This window comes from Cupressus sempervirens, chromosome 5 (assembly GCF_028749045.1).
Source record: "Cupressus sempervirens isolate cs-2001-9-10 chromosome 5, ASM2874904v1, whole genome shotgun sequence".
In the NCBI taxonomy this organism is placed as follows: Eukaryota; Viridiplantae; Streptophyta; class Pinopsida; order Cupressales; family Cupressaceae; genus Cupressus; species Cupressus sempervirens.
Genome location: NC_143122.1, coordinates 757,315,540 through 757,330,265, shown reverse-complemented (window position 1 = coordinate 757,330,265; position 14,726 = coordinate 757,315,540).

The following is a 14,726-nucleotide window of genomic DNA, read 5'->3' as shown; positions in this document are numbered from 1 at the left end:
GAGATAAATTTCCTATATGAAAAATTCTAATGAAGCTATAACTAGGAGGACTTGGAGATCATGCACAATCTACCATTGTTGTTGAGCATCTTGATCCTGCTAGAGTCTTAATTGCTGAAGATTTGAAAAAGAAGAAAGAACACAATAGGAAATGTTAGAGATTGCCTCTTCCCTAAGCTATGCCAAATTTGATGACATCAAAGGTTGTGAGAGTGCAAGGAAAATGTGGGATTCTCTATACACTATCTATTGAGGTGAAAAAAATGTTCTAAGAGCCAAAGATGAAAGTTTCAGAGGTAAGTTTGATGATATGAGAATGCAAGAAGGTGAGAATGTTACTTAATATTGCTCTAGGATAAAAGATCTTGTTAATGCAATAAGAGAAGCTACTAGTAAAATAGATGATGATACCACACTAAGCAAAGTCTTGAGATTCCCATCTATGCTATTAGATTTTTTGCAATACAAGAATTGTGATGTCTACCAGGGAATGATTTGACTCTTGAAGGTCTAGTAGGTAGGCTCACTAATTTTGAGCTATCTAATTTTGACAATTACAAACCTAAAAATATTGAATCTTCTTTCAAAGCTAAATTGACATTGAAGGAACTTGATGAAAAGAAGAAGAAAAAGATAACATATGTGTTCGGTGACAGTGATACAAATGAGGAAGATGTAGATCAACTTGAAGCACTACTTGTAATGAGATTTCATAGAGGTAAAAGGAAGTTTAAAGGTAAGTTACCTATCATATATTTCAATTACAATGAGGTTGGTCATATTTTTGCTAGATGTCTAGAGAAGAAGAAGTATGAAGGTGGTGAGAAGTATAAAAGTAGAAGAGATGAAGATAGCAAAAACTACAAAGATGAAGGTAAGAAGTCTTGCTACATTGCTGAAGAGGAAACAAAAGATGAATCTGACGATCATGATAATGAAATGGTGTATGCTGCTATGAAGGATGAATCTAATGAGGATGAGACAACTGCACTAGTGTCTTGTGTGAATAAGAATGACAAATGGATCATTGAAAATGGGTGTTCACATCACATGAATAAATATAAAAATAAGTCCATTACCTTGAATTATTATGATGGAAATAGTGTGAAGTTTGGTAATGATGCACTATGTCTGATAAAAGGAAAAGGTTCTATCAAGCTCACATAAAAGATTTTATGTGACAATGCTTACTATTTTGAAGGACTTAACTATAATTTGTTGAGTGTGTCACAACTGATAAATTTAGGATATAAGGTTTAGTTTGAGAGCAAAATTGCTAAGATATATGATACTAATGGAAATCTAATTGGAAAAGGTGATCAACTTAGAGATAATTTATTCTACCTTTATATAAAGGATGTTACTTGCTTAGTTGTCAAATTTGATTATCTATGGTTAGGGAACAAAAGGTTATGTCATATTAATTTTGATAACTTGGTTAATATTAGTAACATGAGAAGAGTCAAAGGTTCTCCTAAGCTGAAGAAGACTGACAATATAATTTACAAACAATTTCAGCTAGGCAAAATGGAAAAGTCAAGTTATAAGAGTAAGACTCGTACCTCTAAAAGAATACTTGAGATTTTTCATACTGACCTGTGTGGACCAATTGAATTGCAAAGCTACAAAGGAGATAACTACATTATGCTTCTTATTGATGATTAATCTAGAATGATGACAGTTATGTTTCTGAATCAGAATTCTAATGATTTCCAAGTGTTTAAGAGGTACTTAGCAAGAGTTGAGAAAGAAATAGGTAAAAATTTGAAATGTTTGAGATTTGATAGAGGAGGAGAATTTACATCAAATGAATTTGATATGTTTTGTAATTGTGATGTGAATATCAGGATTTAACTGTGTGATTTTGAGTCAAACTCGATGACCCATGTTTCATGAGTAGTGATTCAACATGAATCCATCTCTCATGAGAATAAATGGAACACTTAGCACTCATTGGATCTAGGTGATGCTCACAGGGGTGAAGCACCGGGACTTCCCGGGAGGTCACCCATCCCAGTACTACTCCAGCCTGAGCGCGCTTAACTACGGAGTTTCCTCTACAGTTAAACCCAAAGCTTGCAACCCCATTTGCAAAACCTTCACCAAGTGTTGTGCCTCATGAACCATTCATTAGAAAGCCCCTTAAGCTCATCAATTGATAAGTAGGACAAGATTTCCACAGCTAGTCAAATTGTGACGTGAATATCAGGATTTAACTGTGTGATTTTGAGTCAAACTTGATGACCCATGTTTCATGAGTAGTGATTCAACATGAATCCATCTCTCATGAGAATAAATGGAACACTTAGCACTCATTGGATCTAGGTGATGCTCACAGGGGTGAAGCACCGGGACTTCCCGGGAGGTCACCCATCCCAGTACTACTCCAGCCTGAGCGCGCTTAACTACGGAGTTTCCTTTACAGTTTTGTAATGATAGAGGAATCAAAACATAAACATCTGTTCCTAAAACTTCTCCACAAAATGGAATTGCTAAAATGAAGAACACATTTGTAATGGGCTATGCTAGGAAACTCATGATGGAGAAGAGCGTTGCTTTGAAATGTTGGAGAGAAGTTATACTTGTACAACTATCTATACCTCAAACTATGTACAAGTCAAGAAAGGTACTTAGTCAACACCTTTTGAACTATGGTATGGATACTCAACAAATGTAAAATATTTGAAGGTATTTGGAAGTGAATGCTATATTCTTAAAGATTTTAGGAATGGTAAACTAGATGCAAAGAGTGAAGATGGTGTATTTCTTGGTTATTCCACCAAATGTAAAGCTTATAATTGTTTAAATACTAATATGAACAAAGTTGTGGAAAGTGCAAATTTGAAATTTGATGAATATATAGAGGTATATGAGGCTTAACCTCTGAAGGAACCAAAAGAATACAAATCATTTGTATACTTTTATGAAGGTATGTTTGTTGAATCAAGTTGCAAACCAACATGAAGTTTTAGTGACTATCAAGTCACATGCTATGAATGTTGAGCTGTATTTATGAACCAAGCTACATTCAGGTGTCAAGTTATAGAATGAAGTTGAGGCACATTTTGATTTTGAGATTAGTGTACATGAAAGAGATGTACATATTATTTAGAAGTTGAGAGACCCAATAGAAGCTTGAGCTAAACCAAGATTGTCTAAGTATGTCAAGATACATCACCTTACTAAGCAAATTATTGGAGATAAAGATGTTAGACCAATGCCAAGAAACAAGTTGAGAAATGATACATGTTCACTAAGCATACAAAAACACAAAATAGTGAATAATGTCTTATAAGATGTGGACTAGAGTAAGGCCATGGAAAAAGAGATTGAACAAATTGAGAAAAATAAGACATGGACTCTAGTTCCTAGACTTGAAGAAAAAAATATGATTGGTACCAAGTGGGTATACAAAAAAAATTTAGATGAATATAGTGAAGTCACAAGAAACAAGGAAAGATTAGTTTGTAAAAGATATATATAGGAAGAAAGGATAGACTATGGAGAGACATTCACTCCTATTGCAAGCTTAGGAGTAAGAACTTTGCTTTCTTACTTTGCATACAAAGGTTTTAAGGTTTAAAAAATGGATATTAAGTCTACATTTCTAAATAGTATATTAGAGGAAGAGGCTTATATAGAATAACCAAAATGATTTGTTGATGCTCACAAAAAAAACATGGTATGTAGACTACACAAAGCTTTATATTGTTTGAAGCAAGCATCAAGAGCATGGTATGCAAGGCTTCATATTTATCTTGTGAAGATTGGATTTGAGAGGACTAATGATAACAACAATCTATACTTGAAGTTAAAGAAAGAAAAATGTATTTTGTTATCTGAAATTTTTGTTGATGATTTTATATTTGGTGGTCAATATACTTTATATAAATATTTTGCAAATGAAATGAAGTAAGAATTTGAGATGTCTATGTTTGGAGTGATTAAGTTCTTTGTAGATTTGCAAGTACATCAGATGAAATATGGTATATACATCACTTAGTCAAAGTATGTTAAGAAGATACTAAAAACTTTTGTATTGGAGGGTTCCGGGCTAGTAAGAACACATATGGTGATGAGACATCAATTGTCAAAGAATGATGATTTAGCTGAGGTGAGTCAAATGTTATACAAGCATATGATTGGCAAATTATAATATGTAGTACATAGTAGAGTTGACATTGCATTATCTATAGGGATAGTTGCAAGATTCTCTGCTAATCCTAGAGAGAATCATTTGATGGCTGTTAAGAGAATAATGAAATATCTGAAAGAAAAATAGGGCTATAGTCTATACTAATGAGAAATTTGAATTGAGAGCCTATACTGATGTTGATTGGGCTATAAATATTGATGACAAAAATAGAACCAGTGGAGGAGGATTTTTTGTAGGCAAAAAGCTAGTTACATAGAGTAGCAAGAAATAAAACTATATTTCTCAATCTACTATTAAAGCTGAATATGTTGTTACTATAGTAAATTATACAAATATTGTATGGATCAAATAGCTACTCAAAGAAATGATGGAAAAAATCATTTAACATGTGATACTTTATTGTGATAATACAAGTGCTATAAATATATCAAAGAATCATGTGATGAATACAAAGACTAAGCACATTGCAATCAATTGTCATTACTTGAGAGAATTAGTTCAAGATAAAGAGGTAAAGATCAAATATGTCAACACAAAAGAGAAAATTGTTGATATCTTTACAAAAGCACTACCAAAGGATGCTCATGACTATCTAAGAGGTAAAATAGGGGTGATATCCCTATCAAAAGCTATCTAAGAAGCATGAGGAGTGTGATGTATCAAATAAGCTTGATTGATATATGTTACATATTGATGTAGTAGATCTTACTTTAGGGGCTGCCTAAAGTAATTAAAGAGATGAAACTAAAAATTAGTCACAAGCTAGGTGGCAAAGGGAGAAACTGAAAATATTCATATCTCCATATGAAGATGACAAGTCTTTGGCATTGTTGTCAAAGAGGGAGAAAGTGTACTAAGAGTTAAAGTGTACTAAGAGATGAAAGTTGAGGGAGATGAAGGAAAAATACTAATCTGTCTAATCCCACTGAAGAAAAAAATCTTAACTATTGAAGGAGTAAGTATGTTGAGGGAGAAAGTATACCTACTGATTACATCTACCTAGTAAGAGGAAGATAATATTGAGGGAGATATAAGAAGTGATCAAGAGGGAGTCATAAGGATGAGCTGATTGACATAATTTTGTAACCTATTTAGAAGATGAAAGTTGTTGATAGACGGAGAGATTTCAATACAAGGAATTTTTTCTTTTTTAATATTTTGTTGGTCTTATTGATTAAGTCTGATCAATTTGGTTTACCATCAATCCCAAAGAGGGAGATTGTTGAAAATGGATTGATACAAGTATGATAAATGTGTTTCAATCATTATTTTTTCACTGATCTCAAATCTACTACTTGCTAGTAAGACAATTGCTTATATGATTTGAGTACTACCATTTATCTAATTGATGAAGAGGATTTGATCAAATGAGGGAACAATAGAACCTAGATGAAAGGTTCAATTATGATATTTATAGGAGTACAAGAATCAAGTAAAGATAGTGATATTATATTGCATTGATAATCCACTTAAGGTTACAAAACTTGGTTACATTGATTAAGTTCAGAAGAACAAGTTAAACAAAGTTTGTCTATTAAGGTTGACAATTTGCACAATAGGTTTCAAGAAAAGTAAGTGCAAGCCAAGTAGAAAATTAGTTGGTGTCATGTAAAATAGTGTAAACTGTGTAAAGTTTAGTTAATGTCAAGCACCAATAAAATTTAATTCATGCCAAGTGATTTGACAGTGGATGCTAAGCAACATAGTATGTGTCAAAAATTAGAAGCTAGTTAATGTCGAGTGCCAACAAGTTAATGTCGAGTGCCAACATTATGAGAAAGATCAGGAATTTGATGAATCTGAGCTAGCAAGTTTGATTTCTTGAATTATGTGAACTATGTGGTAGATAAGATTGATGGGTTTGTGGCATAAAATTCATTGTAAACCATTTTGAGGTGAATTCAAGAGGATTAAGGAGAAGTTTCTAGAAGAGAATAAAATCAAATAAGGAGTAGATTCGTTGAATCCTACCTAATCTGACCTAACCCTAAAATGGACGATGGAGGATGAACAACAAAATATCTTAGTTCTCTATTTATAGAGATGACTATTTAGAAGTAAGGGTTGTCATGTGTGAGAACTTAAGGAAGTCAAGGAATCTAGGGTATTGCTTCATTCAGTGATCTAAGAAAATAAACTGCATTAACAAACAAAGAAATAAGGCTTAAGGGTGTGGACGCTTGAAGAATGAATAAGCAATTAGAACTGAAGTGTGTGAAAGACAAAAATAATGGAGGACTGAAATAGAGATCTATAATCTACAAATGGAGTTATAAGTTGTTATGGAAACAAGAATTAATGTTACTTTCTAATCATTGTATCAGTCTAGGGTAAATCTTTTGGATTAAAGTTGAGCTAACAGTCATTATAAATGCTTTAACTACCTGACATTCCAAGTGAATGATCTAAAGTCTTCTAGCAAGGCTCACTCCTAACAAGGTAATTGAAATCCTTTAACTAGATTATATTTTAAAATTTGTATTGTGACCTTTAACAAAGTTGTCTTTTCATAGAGCATTATAGGTGATTTTTTCCAAATTGGGTTTCCATGTTAAATCATTGTGTCAAATGTGTTATTGAATTTGTTGTGTTTCATGTTTACATTTCTATAAATTGATTTGACAATAACCTATAATTTTAAGTGATTGCATAATCTAATGGATGCATGTATGATGAAAATGTTTTATGAATATGAGTTCACTAAGTTGTGAAAAGTTTAAATTGTACATCTAAGCCTTGGATGACTAATTCACTACCCATTGAAGGAAAATAATATAAATTTCTGTAGAGGTTGTTTCAATTACTATATACAAACTTATAAGATTGATTTTGTATACATATTACTCATTTAAGAATATGTTATAAAGACTCTAGCTTAATAAGAATTTTTACTACAATTATTATTTTTTATTAAAGATATATCATTGCACAATTATTTCTTTCCTATTACACTCCACACAATTTTGGTAGGTTATACCTGTGTGAATTTAAACTAAAAAAGGGGTAAAATTTTTATTGAATACCAAAGTGGGTAGAAGAACACAAGAAAAAAAGAGAACTACAAATCTTTATCCTGGTCCACAAGTTTATTCAACATCTAAGATAAATTAAGGGGAATCATCCTATGATCAATAATGTTCCAAGCTAGCCCATGTTCAAAGGCCCATTTAGCCAAACAATCAGCCACACCATTCCACTCATGAGAAATATGCATAAAGACACAAAATTTGGAGAATTCCATAACTACGTGATTTGCTAAATAACCAGAGCCAAATGTCAATCCACATACACAAGGTTCCTTCTATTCAATAAATTCACAACCACCTATGAGTCAGTCTCATAGATAATTCTTCTCCAACCAGGTTGACAACACTATTCAATAGCAACAAAGATAGCTAGGGCTTCCATGAAGTTATTAGTATGATAACCCTTATACATAGAAAACAAAAATTGAATATCACCAAAACTGTCATGCCCAACTTCCCCAATACTAGTTGGACCAAAATTTCCCTGAGAGGAACCATTAGTGTTGATTTTAAGAACTCCAGCCTTGGGAGGAACCCAATGCCCCTCATGATTAACATGCTAAGAGTGCTACCTAGCTCTATTCCCAGAGTGGTTTTAGGGGGGTGCGGCACCAAAGAATAATAAAAATAATAAGAGTCACCATGCGGATCAATGAAGATGAAATTAATTGACTAATGAGATATAGAGTTTGCCACTTTTGGATCAATGGTTTTTCGATTCATCTTTGCAAGTTGTAACCCTCAGCGTATAAATATTAGATTTTGCTACTGCTAGTGCTAGTGATAGTGATATTTTTAAATATCTAGGGATCTGTGATCCCAAAATCTGTAGTGAAAAGACTTTATATTTAATAAGAAAGGATAAGCACACGCCATCAACAACGGCCACATGATAACTTTTCACCCTTCACTGCAAAAAGAAGTTAACGAACCATTATTACACGTGGTATGCTAAATGTAATTTTGAAATTTCTGGAGTAACAAGTTATAGAGGTGTAGGGAAGAAGAAATGAGTGGATGAAATTTGGATGAGGACGAAAAGCCTTCAATACAGGGGAAATTCAGCTGAGAAAAATTCAATGGAACGATTTCAATCTTTACAATCCTCTCTAAAAGTTATCTTTGATGAAAGCTGTAAGCTGTTGAATGACATGCAAACCGAATTGGTTAGACTTCAAAGAGAGAATAAGGAATTAACAGAAGCAAACAAGGACCTAAAGGAGGAGCTAATAGAGGAGTTCAAGAGGGCCCGGAAGTTGAAGAATCTAGCAAACTAAATCTTGATCTAACAAGAAACATAGTGTTAGAGGTTGTTGAACGAAACAAAAAATTAGAGGATGAGTTAAAGAGGGTAGGAGAAAGCGAAGAATCTAGCAAATTAAATTTTGATCTAACAAGAATCAAACTCTTGGAGTTGGAAGGACAAAACAAAAAACTAGGCAATGAGTTAAAGAGGGTCAGAGAAAGAGAAGAATTTAGCATTAAATTAGAGGAGGAGCTCAAAAGCGCTAAAGAAAGAGAGAATTCTAGCAAACAAAATTTTGTGGAAATAAGAAACAGGCTGCAGGAGATTGGTGAACAAAATTAAAACCTAGAAGAGGAGTTGAAGGGTGCTAAAAAATGAGAGTCGTCTAGGTTTTCAAAGAAGAGAAAATCCCTTCATAAAGTGTTCGATGTTAACTACTTGTTGCAGTGCTCAATTTGCTGGGAACCATGGACTCAGTCTGGAGAACATACTATCTGGTATGTTGTATATGCAAATAGTCTCAAATTAATGGAACTACTTTTTCTTTCTCTGTATCATCATGTCAGGTAATATAATTATGAATTACCAATATAATGATGTATCACCTTTTATTTTTATTCAAAAAGTACAAGGTCATCTTTTGGACTGTCATGTTGCTCTGTAAAAAATTGCATTTTACAGAGTTTCACTCATCTGTCACATTTTGGAAGGATTTTATGTTTTCTTTGTGGGGATTTGTTAGCTTATTGATTAAGAAATTGTAATTTTATCTAGATTAATGACAATTGTCAACAAGTTGGGGATCAAATAAATTCATAAATTCATAAATTTAAGAAGAAACAAATAGAAAATTAAATTTTCTGGGGTTTCCTTAAGTTTAACTTACACAAAAGTGTAGGGAAAGGAACGAGGAAAGAGGGAAAATTCATTAGGAGAAAATCTCATCAAAGTATGTTTTGAAAAAACAGCCTTATGTGGGTGTTGGATAAATTAAATGAGTACTATAGACAACACTACTTGAACAATGAGCAAATGACCATCTATTAGTAGAGGATGCAAATGACATATCAATTTGCACAACAGGCTCTAATGACCTATTCAACCACGTATCCACTATAGGAAGAAAGAAGCATCAACATGAATAGTAGAAAACCCCTCCATAATGTTGAGGAGAGAGGCATAACAGGTTTACTAACATGGTGACACTAAAGAAGAAATGAAGACAATGGCTCATGTAGTAAGAAAATTATTGGGCTGTCTTTAATAAAGAAGACTTCAGCCCTAAATTTTGATGTTGATGCATAGCCTTCTCCAATGCTACTAGCCTCATCCAAATTCATTTGAGTACATGTCCCACCTTACCACAAAAATTATAGGCTTCCCCCAACTTTTTATTTGTCTTAGATATTAGATTTAATTTTTTCTTCTCACATGTAAACACATCTTTATGAACTTAGCCTTCTTATGAATTGTGGTATTGCATTTTCTTTTCCTCTGGGCATTTCTTTGGAAAATCATGCATAATAGAATGGATTTTAAAAGATAAACATTGAGAATTTTCTACTGTAAGTAAATTTATTTATTTATTTTCTTATTACCTTATTTGATTCAATCAATATCATTTGTAATCATCTTCATTCCTAAATAAACTAGCTTATATATATATATATATATATATATATATAAAATAAGCTTAGAGATATTCTTCTCAAGGCACCTATTTTTATAATCCCATAATTTTCATCATCGCATATTTATGTGAATCTAAGAGGCGTGAATTCGAGATTCTTAATCTGCCTCATTTTTAATTCCATTTCCTCTCTGTAATTTTCATGATTTTAATGAAAAATGTTTACATTGAAGACTGCTGCCACTATAGAAAGCCTCTCAGCTTAATGATTACAGTGTCCCATATGTTTGAGTAAAATTGCTCTAAGTGATATTAGACATCACTATGTATCCCAAAATTATGAAGGCTGAACATGCAGATTACTCGGTTCTATTGATAGGCTTGTGAGAACAGTAATGGTACTCTCATCAAGAAAGGCACATGGTCCACATCTGACCATGTTAAAAGTTCTGATTTTGAAAATATAGATTTATGTCGTATAAATGGATAATAGGGACTTTAAAAGATATAATCCTGAATTGTTCATGAATTTGTTCTATTTCACAAAGTAAACATGAAAGACCTGTTATGCAATATTTTTTTGAAATACCATAATCGAGAGACTTTGGAACTTAAGCTGGCATCTTAGAAAAAATATCCGTCCAATATTTATTTATTAAATAAGAAATAAAATTTATATATTTGGGAATGGTAGAATTTAGTATAATTGAGTTTGGGAATTTGGTTTGGAATAAAATTTGAAAATTAAATTAGAATAATTGATGACAAATAATAAGTAGGAGATATGGGTAAATGAGTCTGATCTTTGACTGAAAAATTACACCGTTAAATTTTAATAGCAATATTTTATAATCAAAACTGATGTTAACTAAAAATGTTAGAAAATTTATGTATTGTCCTGATGATATAGAATTGTATTGTTAGTGACAATTTAGATTTTTCATGTTATAAACATGTCTAAGATTATTTAATGCGGCTCTTTTGTTCAAATTATGATAGTCATTTTCGTTACAGAAAGTAGGAATCCTCATCATATTCTAAAGAATGGGTTCTTCAAATGTGCTTGGCTTCACAGCCTTCCATGGTTGGTTTGTCAAATTCGATTGCATGCTCCTTTCACATGTTCCAACAGTACAACGAACCAAACTATGATCACTTTAAGTATCAAACGTAAAGTAGTATTTTTGGATTTTTTTATAAGGTTTAGCTTAATCAATCTATAGAACTGTTACATCCAAACCTTTGCTTCGTGTTGGTGTTTGATACAAGTTTGGGAATGGATACCACACCTTGAACTATGATTGTGGTATTTACTGTTTATGCTATTATATTTTAGATGTGAGGTCTCTCCATTTTTTATGTCAAAAGACTCAATTTATTAATAATCGTATTAACCTTTGATGCTTATTTGTTTGTAATTTTACGGTTGTTTTACTAGGTATGAATTTGATGGATATTAACAGCATATGCCCCTCTCTCTATTAATTTCCCTCTATACTACCTCCTTGATCTGTGTTATTCACTGTTTAATTTTCTTTCCTGCTTAAACCCTTTGACTCTTTATTCACTGTTTAATTTTCTCTTCTGTTTAAGCCACTTGATGCCTCCTTTGAGTCACATTTTACAACCTGTCAATAGTTTTGATTCAACATCCCTTGCATTCAAAGGCCTCAGTTTCATTCGATGGCCCTTCAGTAAATTTTATTAGTGCTGGACACCTTACGAATGATTTTAACTTGGCTCTGCTGATTCTCTTCCCGTTTACTCCCACATCGATACTTTCCTTTCAACACAATATGGCTCATTCACGACGACATTTTTTATCCTCTACTAGGGCATTCACAACTATAAAATCTGACAAAATTAATCATTTCCAAAGGTCAATGTATGGCTAGGAGAGTGATAGATGAATTTGAATGTAAACACAACCGATGACTGTAAAAAACCATGTCCTATTCAGCAATTTCCAAATCAACCAATTGTTAGAAATACCGAAATGAACAAACCAAAATCCTAGTTTGAAAAGTCAATAATCATTTCATTAGCTGTAATCAAGATTAACAATTGAATTTACCATAACAATATATAACTACATTGTATTATCTAAGACATTGACCTACATGTTATTCATCTATCAAAATGTATAAAACTAAAAAAAACAACATCAAGATTTGAATAGATACACTATCCATTGTATATAAGTACATCACAAAGATCATCATCAAATGATTGTTTACATTACATCATTAGTATAGTGCTTGCAAAGTAGTTATGACTCAAATTTTACAAGAAGAAGCACCAAAATGAAATTCCAAAATGAATTGAGATGTTTCTGATTTATATTAATGATAGATTCAACAAACTGTTCATTTCAGTCTTATAGTTGTCCTACTACGAGTCCAATGATCATAAAATACTATGCTTCTTATGCATTTAAATCTAATTCATTCCAATTTTCTATAATTTTCAAAGCAATAGTGTTAAGAGTACACTATACGGACTATATAATGCAATTGTCAATAGAATAGCAAAGACATTCTTGACCATTCATATGATGTAGTTAAAAATGAAATAGAAGTAATTGCTCGAGTGATTCAGTCCATTTAACATTGTAGATGTTCTCAGGCACTCAAACAGCTTCAATCGAATTCACAGAGGGTCTACAGTATGTATGAGTTGTTGGCAGTATTAATTTCTGGCAACCACCCACTGTCCAGAGTAATTGCTCACCTTCCACTACCGCAACAGTCTGCCGTCCGAGCCATTCCAGCCACTTTATATAGCCATCCATATTTAATTCTATGCAATATTATAATATATTATAATATGTGTAATAAGTTTGGTTTGTATTCTAGAGAGTTTTCGGACCTCTATAAATATAGGCTTAATGTAATGTATTTCAGTAAGGCAGTAAGGCAATGAAATAAGTTTAATTTCTATAAATTTGTTCATCTTTGCCTTCATGAGTGTCATCGTATGATAACAACCTTGGTCATTCTCCATACACACAATTGGACTCTTATAAAGAGGAGGCTCGACTTGACAGGAAAACACCGTCCCTTCGGCTAAGAGGTTTCCTTCATTAATTGAAAGGCTCTCAAACAGAAGTAAAGTTATTTTATCATTATAACCACACCTACAGATACTTCCTATGTATATTTGAGTATCTTCTGACTAGGCACGTTTTCCAGGACTATTAAGTTACTGGGGCAAAGAAATTCACACCCATGCACATATTTCAGTCTATAGTTCCTAGTCGTGACTTCACAGGTTGATCTGGAATGAGTGGAATTATACCCAAACTCCAATGACCGCACGCATCTGAATGGAAGGAAATACCAAAAAAAAAATCTATGCAGCTTGACAAAAGAGAAACACTGAAATAGAGAAAATACAACTTCAGTGAAGATAATAGCGGCAAGCCTCTAACTCTAAAATTGATCATACTTACTGTCGAACAAGAAAGGAAGAGAGGCAATTCGTATGTAAAGCTCATTTACATTTATATTGCACCATCTAGAATGGTTTTTAAGAGGTACATGATACCTTATCTTAAAGCCTAACTAATGAAATAGTGAACCTTTATTCACCTCATGATCAACAGTGTTCCTTATACTATACTTATCATGGATTCAAGGTTGGCAATTTTTCAGCTATTTTTTTGTGTACAATGAATTAGAAGTCATCGCAAGAATGGAAATCATATTGCCAAATTAAATGCAACAAGATTGGACTGGCAGTCTAGTCTATAACCCGTGCCTAATCACAACTTAACACCAGATATAAATAAGGTATTGATTGTTTCAGAATTTAATCTCTGAAGGTGACATTAAATAGTCTATTGAAAGTTCAGTGTAGTAAACCAATTATTAAAATGACAATCACATAAATTATGTTAGAGTGATTATCAATCAAAAAAACTGATCTGAATTGATGAAGTGGGCTGCAAACATGAAATCTGGTGAATTGTTTACCTGTGATATCAATGTTCAAATTCTGGAGATTCTTGCAAAAATTTGAAAGAGTTGTATGCAAACTAAAAGCCATCTTATTGATTGAGATTGAAAGAATGTATACAATAATACAATATCAACAACCACCATAACCATGAATTTGAAATGTTTATGTGGCTAAAATTTTAAAAAAACCAAATTAAACTAAACTATTCAAAACTAGGTGTCTAATTACCCCAACTTGTTGGGGTCATAACTTTTGACCCGTAGTTTGGAATTCAAAACCACTTACGTCGTTGGAAAGAACAACTAAAAACTTAGTTCAATTCCTAAAATAGTGAGCCTACGGCTATCCAATTTTAAGGACCAATTATAGTTTTGGCTTGAAATTATGAGCAGAACACCTCCGAAAAGGGCAAACAAAAAGATAAAGAAAAACTATAAAAAAATATGAAAAGTACTTACAAAAAAATTAGATCTTCTATATAATCTAGATCGTTCCTCCACCCTTAAGAGGCAATGGGCCCCATTGCGTCAATATTTTGCAGTAAATGAGGGAATTGTGTTATAACCTATTCCTTGGTTAACCAGTTGCCTTGATGAGAGAATTGACCAACTCAAACAACCCTTATAGTAGAATTTTTTGATTTTTTAAAGATTTTAGCATGACTTTAGTGATATGATTACACTATAATGGCATAGTAGTGGATGGATT